A 15,000-nucleotide genomic window follows, 5' to 3' on the forward strand; every position below is an offset into this window, starting at 1 on the left:
CCGACCGCCACAAGGCGACAGCCACCATCCCCAAGCGCCACCCCCGACCGCCACCCCCCGACCGCCACCAGCCGACCGCCACCAGCCGACCGCCACCAGCCGACCGCCACAAGGCGACAGCCACCATCCCCAAGCGCCATCCCCGACCGCCACCCCCCGACCGCCACAAGGCGACAGCCACCATCCCCAAGCGCCATCCCCGACCGCCACCCCCCGACCGCCACCAGCCGACCGCCACCAGCCGACCGCCACAAGGCGACAGCCACCATCCCCAAGCGCCATCCCCGACCGCCACAAGGCGACCGCCACAAGGCGACCGCCACCAGCCGACCGCCACAAGGCGACAGCCACCATCCCCAAGCGCCATCCCCGACCGCCACAAGGCGACCGCCACAAGGCGACCGCCACCAGCCGACCGCCACAAGGCGACAGCCACCATCCCCAAGCGCCATCCCCGACCGCCACCCCCCGACCGCCACCAGCCGACCGCCACCAGCCGACAGCCACCATCCCCAAGCGCCATCCCCAAGCGCCACCCCCGACCGCCACCAGCCGACCGCCACCAGCCGACCGCCACCAGCCGACCGCCACCAGCCGACAGCCACCATCCCCAAGCGCCATCCCCAAGCGCCACCCCCGACCGCCACCAGCCGACAGCCACCAGCCGACCGCCACCAGCCGACCGCCACCGGCCGTTCGCGGTGTGCGCCGCCGTTCCCCAAGCACCCTCCGGGACGAAGCCGGAGCCAGAGAATAGCAGCGGTGGTGCGTAAAAGCTGCGGCCGGGCCTCGCGGAAGGTCCCCGGGCGGCGAGCTGCGGAGCCCCGGCCTCCAGCTTCCACCAGGTAATAGGACCGGGCGCGCGTAAAAGCTGCGGCCGGGCCTCGCGGAAGGTCCTCGGGCATCCAGCGAGATCACACGGCCCCCACCGGAGGCGGCTAGCGCCTCCGTAGAGTAGTACCGGCCCGTGGAAGCGGCCGCCCGTCAGCCTGCGTTGCCGCTGGTCGAAAAATGCACTAAGTGCCAAACCCCATTCATTTACAACGGCGTGTCCGCCAGAGGGCGCACTTCCCCCGGCGGACCAGCCGGCGGGGCTCGTTAGAGAGTGTATCCGCCTGGCAGTGCCTCCTGGACGGCCTGTATTCCGGACCGCGACCGCTAACTTACGGGAGCCTAAACGGCCCGCGGACCAGCCGGCGGGTCCTCCGTGAAAGCCTATCCGCCTGGCGGTGCCTCCTGGCCGGCCTGGATTCCGGACCGCGACCGCTCACTCGCGGGACCCTAAACGGCCCGCGGACCAGCCGGCGGGTCCTCCGTGAAAGCCTATCCGCCTGGCGGTGCCTCCTGGCCGGCCTGGATTCCGGACCGCCACCGCTCACTCGCGGGACCCTAAACGGCCCGCGGACCAGCCGGCGGCTCCTCCGTGAAAGCCTATCCGCCTGGCGGTGCCTCCTGGCCGGCCTGGATTCCGGACCGCCACCGCTCACTCGCGGGACCCTAATCGGCCCGCGGACCAGCCGGCGGATCCTCCGTGAAAGCCTATCCGCCTTCGCCGGTTCCCCGGCCGGCCACGGGTGGCGAGAATCCGGCCTCCTCGCCCGGAGCGCGCTTCGACTTGGGCGAAAAATGCACCAAGTGCCAAACCCCATTCATTTACAACGGCGTGTCCGCCAGAGGGCGCACTTCCTCCGGCCGGCGGGGCTCGTTAGAGAGCGCGTCCGCCTTGGCCGGTTCCCCGGCCGGCCACGGGTGGCGAGAATCCGGCCTCCTCGCCCGGAGCGCGCTTCGACTTGGGCGAAAAATGCACTAAGTGCCAAACCCCATTCATTTACAACGGCGTGTCCGCCAGAGGGCGCACTTCCTCCGGCCGGCGGGGCTCGTTAGAGAGCGCGTCCGCTTTCGCCGGTTCCCCGGTCGGCCGCGAACGGCGAAAAGCCGGCCTCTTCCCCCGGAGCCCGGTGGGCGAATTTTTTTTTTTTTTTTTTTTTCAAAGTGCCAACGGCTCTCGCGCCGCGCTGCGTCCGCCTTCGCCGGTTCCCCGGTCGGCCCGAACGAGCGAAAATTCGGCCTCTTGCCCCGGAGCCCGGTCGGCGAATTATTTATTTATTTATTTATTTATTTTTCCAAAGTGCCAACGGCTCTCGCGCCGCGATGCGTCCGCCTTCGCCGGTTCCCCGGTCGGCCACGAACGGCCAAAAATCGGCCTCTCCCCCCGGAGCCCGGTCGGCGAATTATTATTTATTTATTTATTTATTTATTTATTTTTCCAAAGTGCCAACGGCTCTCGCGCCGCGATGCGTCCGCCTTCGCCGGTTCCCCGGTCGGCCACGAAGTATTGCGCATGATTATACGCGATGTTAATATTTATTTAATTATTAAATAAATACATACATGTGTTTATTAATGATATACGCGATGTTAATATTTATTTAATTATTACCTATATTATGAATAAACTAACGGTGATTTTACACGATTTGACTACATACGTGACCGTGATATAGTGCCGAGGGCTCCCGCGCCGTCACGCGTCCGCCTTGGCACGGGTCGCCCGCGGCAGCGAGCGTTCGGCTCGCGGGGGTCCGCGGGGTGTTATTAGGGAGTGCGGCAGCCGTGCCGAGGCTCCGGCCGGCCGCCGGAAGTCCCGCGGGGGAGCGTCGGAGCTCCGCGAGGCCGGCCGGGGAGCCTCTTAGTCATCGCCCGCGCTCGCGGTGGTCCCGGTCGCTTAAAGTGCCACGGGAGGCGTAGCGATGCGAGTGAGTGTGCGCAAAGTGCGAGAGGCGGTGCATTTACGCGCCGTGTCCGCGAGAGGGAGGCAATTCCCCGTTGCGACCTCCGGGAGATCAGCGGGCCGCCGAAAAGGCTCGGCCGGGGTGCCTGGAGCCTCCTCGGGCGTCGAGTTAGGAGGGGGGCGCGCGGAGAACCGGCTGGATGTCCCCTGGAAGCTCAGCGGGCCGTGGGAAAGGCTTGGCCGGGGTGCCGGAAGCCTCGGCCGGCTTAAAAGTGAGGAGGAAAGCGCGCGGAGAACCGGCCGGAGGTCCCCTGGAAGCTCAGCGGGCCGTGGAGAAAGCTTAGCCGGGGTGCCTGGAGCCTCGGCCGGCTTAAAATGTGAGGAGGAAAGCGCGCGGAGAACCGGCCGGAGGTCCCCTGGAAGCTCAGCGGGACGTGGGAAACGCTTGGCCGGGGTGCCGGAAGCCTCGGCCGGCTTAAAAGTGAGGAGGAAAGCGCGCGGAGAACCGGCCGGAGGTCCCCTGGAAGCTCAGCGGGCCGTGGGAAACGCTTGGCCGGGGTGCCGGGAGCCTCGGCCGGCTTAAAACGTGAGGAGGAAAGCACCGGGAGAACCGGCTGGAGGTCTTCTGGAAGCTCAGCGGGCCGCCGAAAACGCGTAGCCGAGGTGCCGGGAGCCTCCTCGGGCGTCAAAAGTGAGGAGCGACGCACCCCCGAGAACCGCCCGGGTCCTCCAGCCACCGTTGAAAAAGACGTCGAGTCAGGCTACCTTAAGAGAGTCACAGTTACTCCCGCCGTTTACCCGCGCGGAGCGTCATCGCCTCCGCGAACCGTCAAAAATAAATAAATTCATAAATAAATAAATGTCAAGTGAGCCTACCTTAAGAGAGTCACAGTTACTCCCGCCGTTTACCCGCGCGGAGCGTCATCGCCTCCGCGAACCGTCAAAAATAAATAAATACATAAATAAATAGATGTCAAGTGAGCCTACCTTAAGAGAGTCACAGTTACTCCCGCCGTTTACCCGCGCGGAGCGTCATCGCCTCCGCGAACCGTCAAAAATAAATAAATACATAAATAAATAGATGTCAAGTGAGCCTACCTTAAGAGAGTCACAGTTACTCCCGCCGTTTACCCGCGCGGAGCGTCATCGCCTCCGCGAACCGTCAAAAATAAATAAATACATAAATAAATAGATGTCAAGTGAGCCTACCTTAAGAGAGTCACAGTTACTCCCGCCGTTTACCCGCGCGTAGCGTCATCGCCTCCGCGAACCGTCAAAAATAAATAAATACATAAATAAATAGATGTCAAGTGAGCCTACCTTAAGAGAGTCACAGTTACTCCCGCCGTTTACCCGCGCGGAGCGTCATCGCCTCCGCGAACCGTCAAAAATAAATAAATACATAAATAAATAGATGTCAAGTGAGCCTACCTTAAGAGAGTCACAGTTACTCCCGCCGTTTACCCGCGCGGAGCGTCATCGCCTCCGCGAACCGTCAAAAATAAATAAATACATAAATAAATAGATGTCAAGTGAGCCTACCTTAAGAGAGTCACAGTTACTCCCGCCGTTTACCCGCGCGGAGCGTCATCGCCTCCGCGAACCGTCAAAAATAAATAAATACATAAATAAATAGATGTCAAGTGAGCCTACCTTAAGAGAGTCACAGTTACTCCCGCCGTTTACCCGCGCGGAGCGTCATCGCCTCCGCGAACCGTCAAAAATAAATAAATACATGAATAAATAGTCAAGTGAGCCTACCTTAAGAGAGTCGTAGTTACTCCCGCCGTTCGGCCGCTTAAAGTGCCACGGGAGGCGTAGCAATGCGAGTGAGTGTGCGCCAAGTGCGAGAGGCGGTGTATTTACTCGCCGTGTCCGCGAGAGGGAGGTAACTCCCCGTTGCGACCTCCGGGAGAGCAACGGGCCGCCGAAAACGCTCAGCCGAGGTGCTGGAAGCCTCGGCCGGCTCTCAAAGCGAGGCGCGAGGCACCGGGAGAACCGGCTGGAGGTACCCTGGAAGCTCAGCGGGCCGTGGGAAACGCTCAGCCGAGGTGCTGGAAGCCTCGGCCGGCTCACAAAGCGAGGCGCGAGGCACCGGGAGAACCGGCTGGAGGTCCCCTGGAAGCTCAGCGGGCCGTGGGAAACGCTCAGCCGAGGTGCTGGAAGCCTCGGCCGGCTCACAAAGCGAGGCGCGAGGCACCGGGAGAACCGGCCGGAGGTCCCCTGGAAGCTCAGCGGGCCGTGGAGAAAGCTTAGCCGGGGTGCCGGAAGCCTCGGCCGGCTTAAAATGTGAGGAGGAAACCGGCTGGACGTCTTCTGGAAGATCAGCGGGCCGTGGAAAATGCTAAGCCGAGGTGCTGGTTGTCGAATAAGGCTCCGCCATCTCGTAGAAGGTGCTAATAAAGTTCATATCCGCTCGGCTGGAGGTAATTGGCCCGCGGACCGGCCGGCGGGACCTCCGTGACAGCCTACCCGCCTGGCGGTGCCTCCTGGCCGGCGTGCATTCCGGGCCGCGACCGCTAACTTACGGGACCATAAATGGCCCGCGGACCAGCTGGCGGGACCTCCGTGACCGCCTATCCGCCTGGCGGTGCCTCCTGGCCGGCCTGGATTCCGGACCGCGACCGCTCACTCGCGGGACCCTAAATGGCCCGCGGACCAGCCGGCGGGACCTCCGTGACAGCCTATCCGCCTCCCGGTGGCTGCTGGCCGGCGCGGATTCCGGGCCGCGACCGCTAACTTACGGGACCCCAATTGGCCCGCGGACCAGCCGGCGGGACCCCCGTGACCGCCTATCCGCCTTGGCCGGTTCCCCGGCCGGCCACGGATGGCGAGAATCCGGCCTCCTCGCCCGGAGCGCTCGTCGGCTTCGGCGAAAAATGCACTAAGTGCCAAACCCCATTCATTTACAATGGCGTGTCCGCCAGAGGGCGCAGTTCCCCCCGCGGACCGGCCGGCGGGACCTCCGTGACAGCCTATCCGCCTGGCGGTGGCTGCGGGCCGGCGCGGATTCCGGGCCGCGACCGCTAACTTACGGGACCCCGATTGGCCCGCGGACCAGCCGGCGGGACCTCCGTGACCGCCTATCCGCCTGCGCTGGTTCCCCGGCCGGCGCGAATTCCGGGCCGCGACCGCTAACTTACGGGACCCCGATTGGCCCGCGGACCAGCCGGCGGGACCTCCGTGACCGCCTATCCGCCTGCGCTGGTTCCCCGGCCGGCGCGAATTCCGGGCCGCGACCGCTAACTTACGGGACCCCGATTGGCCCGCGGACCAGCCGGCGGGACCTCCGTGACAGCCTATCCGCCTGCGCTGGTTCCCCGGCCGGCGCGAATTCCGGGCCGCGACCGCTAACTTACGGGACCCCGATTGGCCCGCGGACCAGCCGGCGGGACCTCCGTGACCGCCTATCCGCCTGCGCTGGTTCCCCGGCCGGCGCGAATTCCGGGCCGCGACCGCTAACTTACGGGACCCCGATTGGCCCGCGGACCAGCCGGCGGGACCTCCGTGACCGCCTATCCGCCTGCGCTGGTTCCCCGGCCGGCGCGAATTCCGGGCCGCGACCGCTAACTTACGGGACCCCGATTGGCCCGCGGACCAGCCGGCGGGACCTCCGTGACCGCCTATCCGCCTGCGCTGGTTCCCCGGCCGGCGCGAATTCCGGGCCGCGACCGCTAACTTACGGGACCCCAATTGGCCCGCGGACCAGCCGGCGGGACCTCCGTGACCGCCTATCCGCCTCCGCTGGTTCCCCGCTCGGCGTGGATTCCGGACCGCGACCGCTAAATTACGGGACCCAAATTGGCCCGCGGACCAGCCGGCGGGACCTCCGTGACCGCCTATCCGCCTTCGCTGGTTCCCCGGTCGGCCACAGATGACGAATATTCGGCCTCTCGCTCTGGAAGTCCTGCCGACTTAGCCGAAAATTTTCTAAGTGCCATCGGCTCTCGCTCGGAAAAGTGTCCGCCTCGTCTGGTTCCCCAGCTCGGCCTCAGAATTCGAAAATTCGGCCTCTCTGAGGTACCAGGGGTAGGCTTTATGTACTTGGTCCCCCCAGTTAGTGTACTCATCACTTTACCCCCCTTTCGCAAAATATAGTCGGCACGTATGTGCAGAACTGTTTATTTTCATTTTAAAAATTTTCTAAGTGCCAGCGGAAGCTGTCACACGAACTGTCCGAGCTACCACGGTGCCCATCCCGGGCAGTGACGGCAAAAGGCCGATGTGTGTTTGATGGAAGTCTGAATAATTTCTAAGTGCCAACGGCTCAACCGCCGTAAAGTGTCCGCCTCGGCTGGTTCTCCCGGTCGGCCCGAACGAGCGAAAATTCGGCCTCTTCCCCTGGAGGTCCGGAACATTTTGGCGAATATTTTCAAAGTGCCAACGGCTGTTCCGCCGTAACGTGTCCGACCCGGCTGGTTCCTCCGGTCGGCCCGAACGAGCGAAAATTCGGCCTCTTCCCCTGGAGGTCCGGACGACTTTGGCGAATATTTTCTAAGTGCGAACGGCTGTTGCGCCGTAACGTGTCCGACCCGGCTGGTTCCTCCGGTCGGCCTGAACGAGCGAAAATTCGGCCTCTTCCCCTGGAGGTCCGGACGACTTTGGCGAATATTTTCAAAGTGCCAACGGCTGTTGGGCCGTAAAGTGTCCGACCCGGCTGGTTCCTCCGGTCGGCCCGAACGAGCGAAAATTCGGCCTCTTCCCCTGGAGGTCCGGAACATTTTGGCGAATATTTTCAAAGTGCCAACGGCTGTTGCGCCGTAACGTGTCCGACCCGGCCGGTTCCTCCGGTCGGCCCGAACGAGCGAAAATTCGGCCTCTTCCCCTGGAGGTCCGGAACATTTTGGCGAATATTTTCAAAGTGCCAACGGCCGTTCCGCCGTAAAGTGTCCGACCCGGCTGGTTCCTCCGGTCGGCCCGAACGAGCGAAAATTCGGCCTCTTCCCCTGGAGGTCCGGACGACTTTGGCGAATATTTTCAAAGTGCCAACGGCTGTTGGGCCGTAAAGTGTCCGACCCGGCTGGTTCCTCCGGTCGGCCCGAACGAGCGAAAATTCGGCCTCTTAACCCTGGAGGTCCGTTCAAGTTTAACGAATAATTTCTAAGTGCTAACGGCTGTTGCGCCGTAACGTGTCCGACCCGGCCGGTTCCTCCGGTCGGCCCGAACGAGCGAAAATACGGCCTCTTCCCCTGGAGGTCCGGAACATTTTGGCGAATATTTTCAAAGTGCCAACGGCTGTTGCGCCGTAACGTGTCCGACCCGGCTGGTTCCTCCGGTCGGCCCGAACGAGCGAAAATTCGGCCTCTTCCCCTGGAGGTCCGGAACATTTTGGCGAATATTTTCTAAGTGCCATCGGCTCTTCCGCCGTAAGGTGTCCGACTCGGCCGGTTCCTCCGGTCGGCCCGAACGAGCGAAAATTCGGCCTCTTCCCCTGGAGGTCCTGTCAAGTTTAACGAATATTTTCTAAGTGCCATCGGCTCTTCCGCCGTAAGGTGTCCGACTCGGCCGGTTCCTCCGGTCGGCCTGAACAAGTGAAAATTCGGCCTCTTCCCCTGGAGGTCCGGAACATTTTGGCGAATATTTTCTAAGTGCCATCGGCTCTTCCGCCGTAAGGTGTCCGACTCGGCCGGTTCCTCCGGTCGGCCTGAACGAGCGAAAATTCGGCCTCTTCCCCTGGAGGTCCTGTCAAGTTTAACGAATATTTTCTAAGTGCCATCGGCTCTTCCGCCGTAAAGCGTCCGACTCGGCTGGTTCCCGATGTCGGCCAGAACAAGTGGAAATTCGGCCTCTTCCCCTGGAGGTCAGTTGAAGTTTAACGAATATTTTCAAAGTGCCAACGGCTGCTCCGCCGTAAAGCGTCCGACTCGGCTGGTTCCCGATGTCGGCCAGAACAAGTGAAAATTCGGCCTCTTCCCCTGGAGGTCCGTTCAAGATTAACGAATATTTTCTAAGTGCCAACGGCTGCTCCGCCGTAAAGCGTCCGACTCGGCTGGTTCCCGATGTCGGCCAGAATAAGTGGAAATTCGGCCTCTTCCCCTGGAGGTCCGTTCAAGATTAACGAATATTTTCTAAGTGCCAACGGCTCTTGCGCCGAAAAGCGTCCGACTCGGCTGGTTCCCGATGTCGGCCAGAACAAGTGAAAAATCGGCCTCTTCCCCTGGAGGTCAGTTGAAGTTTAACGAATATTTTCTAAGTGCCATCGGCTCTTCCGCCGTAAGGTGTCCGACTCGGCTGGTTCCCGATGTCGGCCAGAAAAAGTGACAATTCGGCCTCTTCCCCTGGAGGTCCTTTGAAGTTTAGCGAATATTTTCTAAGTGCCAACGGCTCTTGCGCCGAAAAGCGTCCGCCTCGGCTGGTTCCCGCGGTCGGACACAAAATGTGTCAATTCGGCCTCTCTGAGGTACCAGGGGTAGGCTTTATGTACTTGGTCCCCCCACTTAGTGTACTCATCACTTTACCCCCCTTTCGCAAAATATAGTCGGCACGTATGTGCAGAACTGTTTATTTTCATTTTAAAAATTGTCTAAGTGCCAGCGGAAGCTGTCAAACGAACTGTCCGAGCTACCACGGTGCCCATCCCGGGCAGTGACGGCAAAAGGCCGATGTGTGTTTATGGAAGTCTGAATAATTTCTAAGTGCCAACGGCTGCTCCGCCGTAAAGTGTCCGCCTCGGCTGGTTCCCCCGGTCGGCCAGAACAAGTGAAAATTCGGCCTCTTCCCCTGGAGGTCCGGAACATTTTGGCGAATATTTCCTAAGTGCCAACGGCTGCTCCGCCGTAAAGTGTCCGCCTCGGCCGGTTCACCCGGTCGGCCAGAACAAGTGAAAATTTGGCCTCTTCCCCTGGAGGTCCGGAACATTTTGGCGAATATTTCCTAAGTGCCAACGGCTGCTCCGCCGTAAAGTGTCCGACTCGGCTGGTTCCCCCGGTCGGCCAGAACAAGTGAAAAATCGGCCTCTTCCCCTGGAAGTCCGGCCGACTTAAGGCGAATATTTCCTAAGTGCCAACGGCTGTTCCGCCGTAAAGAGTCCGACTCGGCTGGTTCCCGATATCGGCCAGAACAAGTGAAAATTCGGCCTCTTCCCCTGGAAGTCCGGCCGAGTTAAGGCAAATATTTCCTAAGTGCCAACGGCTGCTCCGCCGTAAAGCGTCCGACTCGGCTGGTTCCCGATGTCGGCCAGAACAAGTGGACATTCGGCCTCTTCCCCTGGAAGTCCGGCCAAGTTTGGCGAATATTTCCTAAGTGCCAACGGCTGCTCCGCCGTAAAGTGTCCGACTCGGCTGGTTCCCGATGTCGGCCAGAACAAGTGAATATTCGGCCTCTTCCCCTGGAGGTCCGGAACATTTTGGCAAATATTTCCTAAGTGCCAACGGCTGCTCCGCCGTAAAGAGTCCGACTCGGCTGGTTCCCGATGTCGGCCAGAACAAGTGAAAATTCGGCCTCTTCCCCTGGAAGTCCGGCCGAGTTCGGCGAATATTTCCTAAGTGCCAACGGCTGTTCCGCCGTAAAGAGTCCGACTCGGCTGGTTCCCGATGTCGGCCAGAACAAGTGAAAATTCGGCCTCTTCCCCTGGAGGTCCGTTCAAGATTAACGAATATTTTCTAAGTGCCAACGGCTCTTGCGCCGAAAAGCGTCCGACTCGGCTGGTTCCCGATGTCGGCCAGAACAAGTGAAAATTCGGCCTCTTCCCCTGGAGGTCCGTTCAAGATTAACGAATATTTTCTAAGTGCCAACGGCTGCTCCGCCGTAAAGCGTCCGCTTCGGCTGGTTCCCGATGTCGGCCAGAACAAGTGAAAATTCGGCCTCTTCCCCTGGAGGTCCGTTCAAGATTAACGAATATTTTCTAAGTGCCAACGGCTCTTGCGCCGAAAAGCGTCCGCCTCGGCTGGTTCCCGATGTCGGCCAGAACAAGTGAAAATTCGGCCTCTTCCCCTGGAGGTCCGTTCACGATTAACGAATATTTTCTAAGTGCCAACGGCTCTTGCGCCGAAAAGCGTCCGCCTCGGCTGGTTCCCGATGTCGGCCAGAACAAGTGAAAATTCGGCCTCTTCCCCTGGAGGTCCGTTCAAGATTAACGAATATTTTCTAAGTGCCAACGGCTCTTGCGCCGAAAAGCGTCCGCCTCGGCTGGTTCCCGCGGTCGGACACAAAATGTGTCAATTCGGCCTCTCTGAGGTACCAGGGGTGGGCTTTATGTACTTGGTCCCCCCACTTAGTGTACTCATCACTTTACCCCCATTTCGCAAAATATAGTCGGCACGTATGTGCAGAACTGTTTATTTTCATTTTAAAAATTGTCTAAGTGCCAGCGGAAGCTGTCACGCGAACTGTCCGAGCTACCACGGTGCCCATCCCGGGCAGTGACGGCAAAAGGCCGATGTGTGTTTGATGGAAGTCTGAATAATTTCTAAGTGCCAACGGCTCAACCGCCGTAAAGTGTCCGCCTCGGCTGGTTCTCCCGGTCGGCCCGAACGAGCGAAAATTCGGCCTCTTCCCCTGGAGGTCCGGAACATTTTGGCGAATATTTCCTAAGTGCCAACGGCTGCTCCGCCGTAAAGTGTCCGCCTCGGCTGGTTCCCCCGGTCGGCCAGAACAAGTGAAAATTCGGCCTCTTCCCCTGGAGGTCCGGAACATTTTGGCGAATATTTCCTAAGTGCCAACGGCTGCTCCGCCGTAAAGTGTCCGCCTCGGCCGGTTCACCCGGTCGGCCAGAACAAGTGAAAATTTGGCCTCTTCCCCTGGAGGTCCGGAACATTTTGGCGAATATTTCCTAAGTGCCAACGGCTGCTCCGCCGTAAAGTGTCCGCCTCGGCCGGTTCACCCGGTCGGCCAGAACAAGTGAAAATTTGGCCTCTTCCCCTGGAGGTCCGGAACATTTTGGCGAATATTTCCTAAGTGCCAACGGCTGCTCCGCCGTAAAGTGTCCGACTCGGCTGGTTCCCCCGGTCGGCCAGAACAAGTGAAAAATCGGCCTCTTCCCCTGGAAGTCCGGCCGAGTTAAGGCAAATATTTCCTAAGTGCCAACGGCTGCTCAGCCTTAAAGTGTCCGACTCGGCTGGTTCCCGATGTCGGCCAGAACAAGTGAAAATCCGGCCTCTTCCCCTGGAAGTCCGGCCGAGTTAAGGCAAATATTTCCTAAGTGCCAACGGCTGCTCAGCCTTTAAGTGTCCGACTCGGCTGGTTCCCGATGTTGGCCAGAACAAGTGAAAATCCGGCCTCTTCCCCTGGAAGTCCGGCCGAGTTAAGGCAAATATTTCCTAAGTGCCAAGGGCTGCTCAGCCTTAAAGGGCCCGACTCGTCTGGTTCCCGATGTCGGCCAGAACAAGTGACAATTCGGCCTCTTCCCCTGGAGGTCTTTTCAAGTTTAACGAATATTTTCTAAGTGCCGACGGCTGCTCCGCCTTAAAGCGTCCGACTCGGCTGGTTCCCGATGTCGGCCAGAACAAGTGACAATTCGGCCTCTTCCCCTGGAGGTCCTTTCAAGTTTAACGAATATTTTCTAAGTGCCAACGGCTGCTCCGCCTTAAAGCGTCCGACTCGGCTGGTTCCCGATGTCGGCCAGAACAGGTGAAAATTCGGCCTCTTCCCCTGGAGGTCCGTTCAAGTTTGGCGAATATTTTCTAAGTGCCAACGGCTGCTCCGCCTTAAAGTGTCCGACTCGGCTGGTTCCCGATGTCGGGCAGAACAAGTGACAATTCGGCCTCTTCCCCTGGAAGTCCGGCCGAGTTTGGCGAATATTTTCTAAGTGCCAACGGCTGCTCCGCCGTAAAGAGTCCGACTCGGCTGGTTCCCGATGTCGGCCAGAACAAGTGACAATTCGGCCTCTTCCCCTGGAGGTCCTTTGAAGTTTAGCGAATATTTTCTAAGTTCCAACGGCTCTTGCGCCGAAAAGCGTCCGACTCGGCTGGTTCCCGATGTCGGCCAGAACAGGTGAAAATTCGGCCTCTTCCCCTGGAGGTCCGTTCAAGTTTGGCGAATATTTTCTAAGTGCCAACGGCTGCTCCGCCTTAAAGTGTCCGACTCGGCTGGTTCCCGATGTCGGGCAGAACAAGTGACAATTCGGCCTCTTCCCCTGGAAGTCCGGCCGAGTTTGGCGAATATTTTCTAAGTGCCAACGGCTGCTCCGCCGTAAAGAGTCCGACTCGGCTGGTTCCCGATGTCGGCCAGAAAAAGTGACAATTCGGCCTCTTCCCCTGGAGGTCCTTTGAAGTTTAGCGAATATTTTCTAAGTGCCAACGGCTCTTGCGCCGAAAAGCGTCCGCCTCGGCTGGTTCCCGCGGTCGGCCGTAATAGGCGAAAATTCGGCCTCTTCCCCTGGAGCGACCTCCAAATTTGGGCGAAATTTTTCTAAGTGCCTAAAGGTACCAGGGGTTTGGGTACCAGGGGTGCAGTACGAACTGGTCTTTTGTCAACCCATGTACTTTTTCTAGAGTACATGGGTTGGTCCCCCCACTTAGTGTACTCATCACTTTACCCCCCTTTCGCAAAATATAGTCAGAACGAGCATGGGGGACGCAATTGTTTTCCATGCAAATCAATTGGGCCTGGTCCGAGCGCTGGTAACGGCCGCCAGCAAGCGTCCCCTGCTCGGATAGCAGAACTGAAGAAGGCACGGCACTTCCAGAGAGAGAGAGAAAATTTTCTAAGTGCCACATTTCTCAAAAATTTTCAAAGTGCCACATTTCTCAAAAATTTTCAAAGTGCCACATTTCTCAAAAATTTTCAAAGTGCCACATCTCTCAAAAATGTTCAAAGTGCCACATCTCTGAAAAACTTTCTAAGTGCCACATCTCTGAAAAACTTTCTAAGTGCCACATCTCTGAAAAACTTTCTAAGTGCCACATCTCTGAAAAATTTTCTAAGTGCCACAGCACGGCTGTGAAATATTCAAAGTCCTACAGGCATTGGCAGAATCCGCGGACGGCCGTCTGCTCCCGGCGGCCGCCGCGAAGCTACTACCCCCTCCCGGGGACGGCTGTCTGCTCCCGGCAGCCGTCCTTACCCCCCTCCCCCGTTTGCACCGCCTGAAGTTAGACCCGCCTTGGTAGGGCCCCCACCGGCCCCGGCTCGCCGGCGTTGGGTGGACGGTTCCTGCCCACTTGCGGGTCCCGGTCGCTTGGCAACCGACCGGGGAGGACCAGCCGCCTCCTTAAACACAGGCTGGAAGGGAAATCCGATCAAGCTACGGAGGACCGGCCGCCTCCTTAAACACAGGCCGGAAGGGAAATCCGATCAAGCTACGGAGGACCGGTCGCCTCCCTAAACACAGGCTGGGCAAAAATCTGCGAATGGGCCCGTCAAGGGTAGTGGGTCATCCAAGGAGGGAGGTACCGGCCGCCTCCTTAAACACAGGCCGGGCAAAAATCTGCGAATGGCCCGTCAAGGGTAGAAGGTCATCCAAGGAGGGAGGTACCGGCCGCCTCCTTAAACACAGGCCGGGCAAAAATCTGCGAATGGCCCGTCAAGGGTAGAAGGTCATCCAAGGAGGGAGGTACCGGCCGCCTCCTTAAACACAGGCCGGGCAAAAATCTGCGAATGGCCCGTCAAGGGTTGTTGGTCATCCAAGGAGGGAGGTACCGGCCGCCTCCTTAAACACAGGCCGGGCAAAAATCTGCGAACGGCCCGTCAAGGGTTCTGTCTCATCCAAGAAAGGGGTACCGGCCGCCTCAGAGGCCGGAGCGAAGGGGGCGAAAGGCTGTCGATGGGGAAGGATCGGGGCCACGGCTAATCTAGCGATGCCCGCGTCGGGCGGTCACTCCGACGAATGAGCGGGGCCGAATCCGGCGCGAGGCGGCCTTCAGGCACGTGGTTCGAGACGACCTCACCCGGCTCTAGCCCGGAGCGAAAAAAACACTCTTATAACCTGACCGACATGCGCCCATGACCCGCCTTGGTAGGGCCCCCACCGGCCCCGGCTACCGCCGGCGTTGGGTGGACGGTTCCTCCCCACTTGCGGGTCGCACTCCAGCGCTAGGCCGCCGCGCGAGCGCGCGCCCCGCGCCGCCCGCGCAGGCCTAGCGCGAACCGTACGGCAGCGAAACCGAGACGCCCCGGCTCAACCTCACCCAGAGGCCATCCACGGAGGCCGAGCGCGCGATCCGACTTGCGGCACGCCACGTGGGCGTCCGCCGGCCGCGCCGGTCGACCGCGAAACCGATTTCTCAAAGACCAAGCCCGAGTCCCAACCTCCGCACATATCCGCACACGCCTTCCCGACCACCGCGAAGCGGGAGGCGTCTATCGTGGCCGCCGGGGCGTATGACCCCTCC

Source organism: Syngnathus scovelli, unplaced genomic scaffold (assembly GCF_024217435.2).
Source record: "Syngnathus scovelli strain Florida unplaced genomic scaffold, RoL_Ssco_1.2 HiC_scaffold_51, whole genome shotgun sequence".
NCBI classification, from domain to species: domain Eukaryota; kingdom Metazoa; phylum Chordata; class Actinopteri; order Syngnathiformes; family Syngnathidae; genus Syngnathus; species Syngnathus scovelli.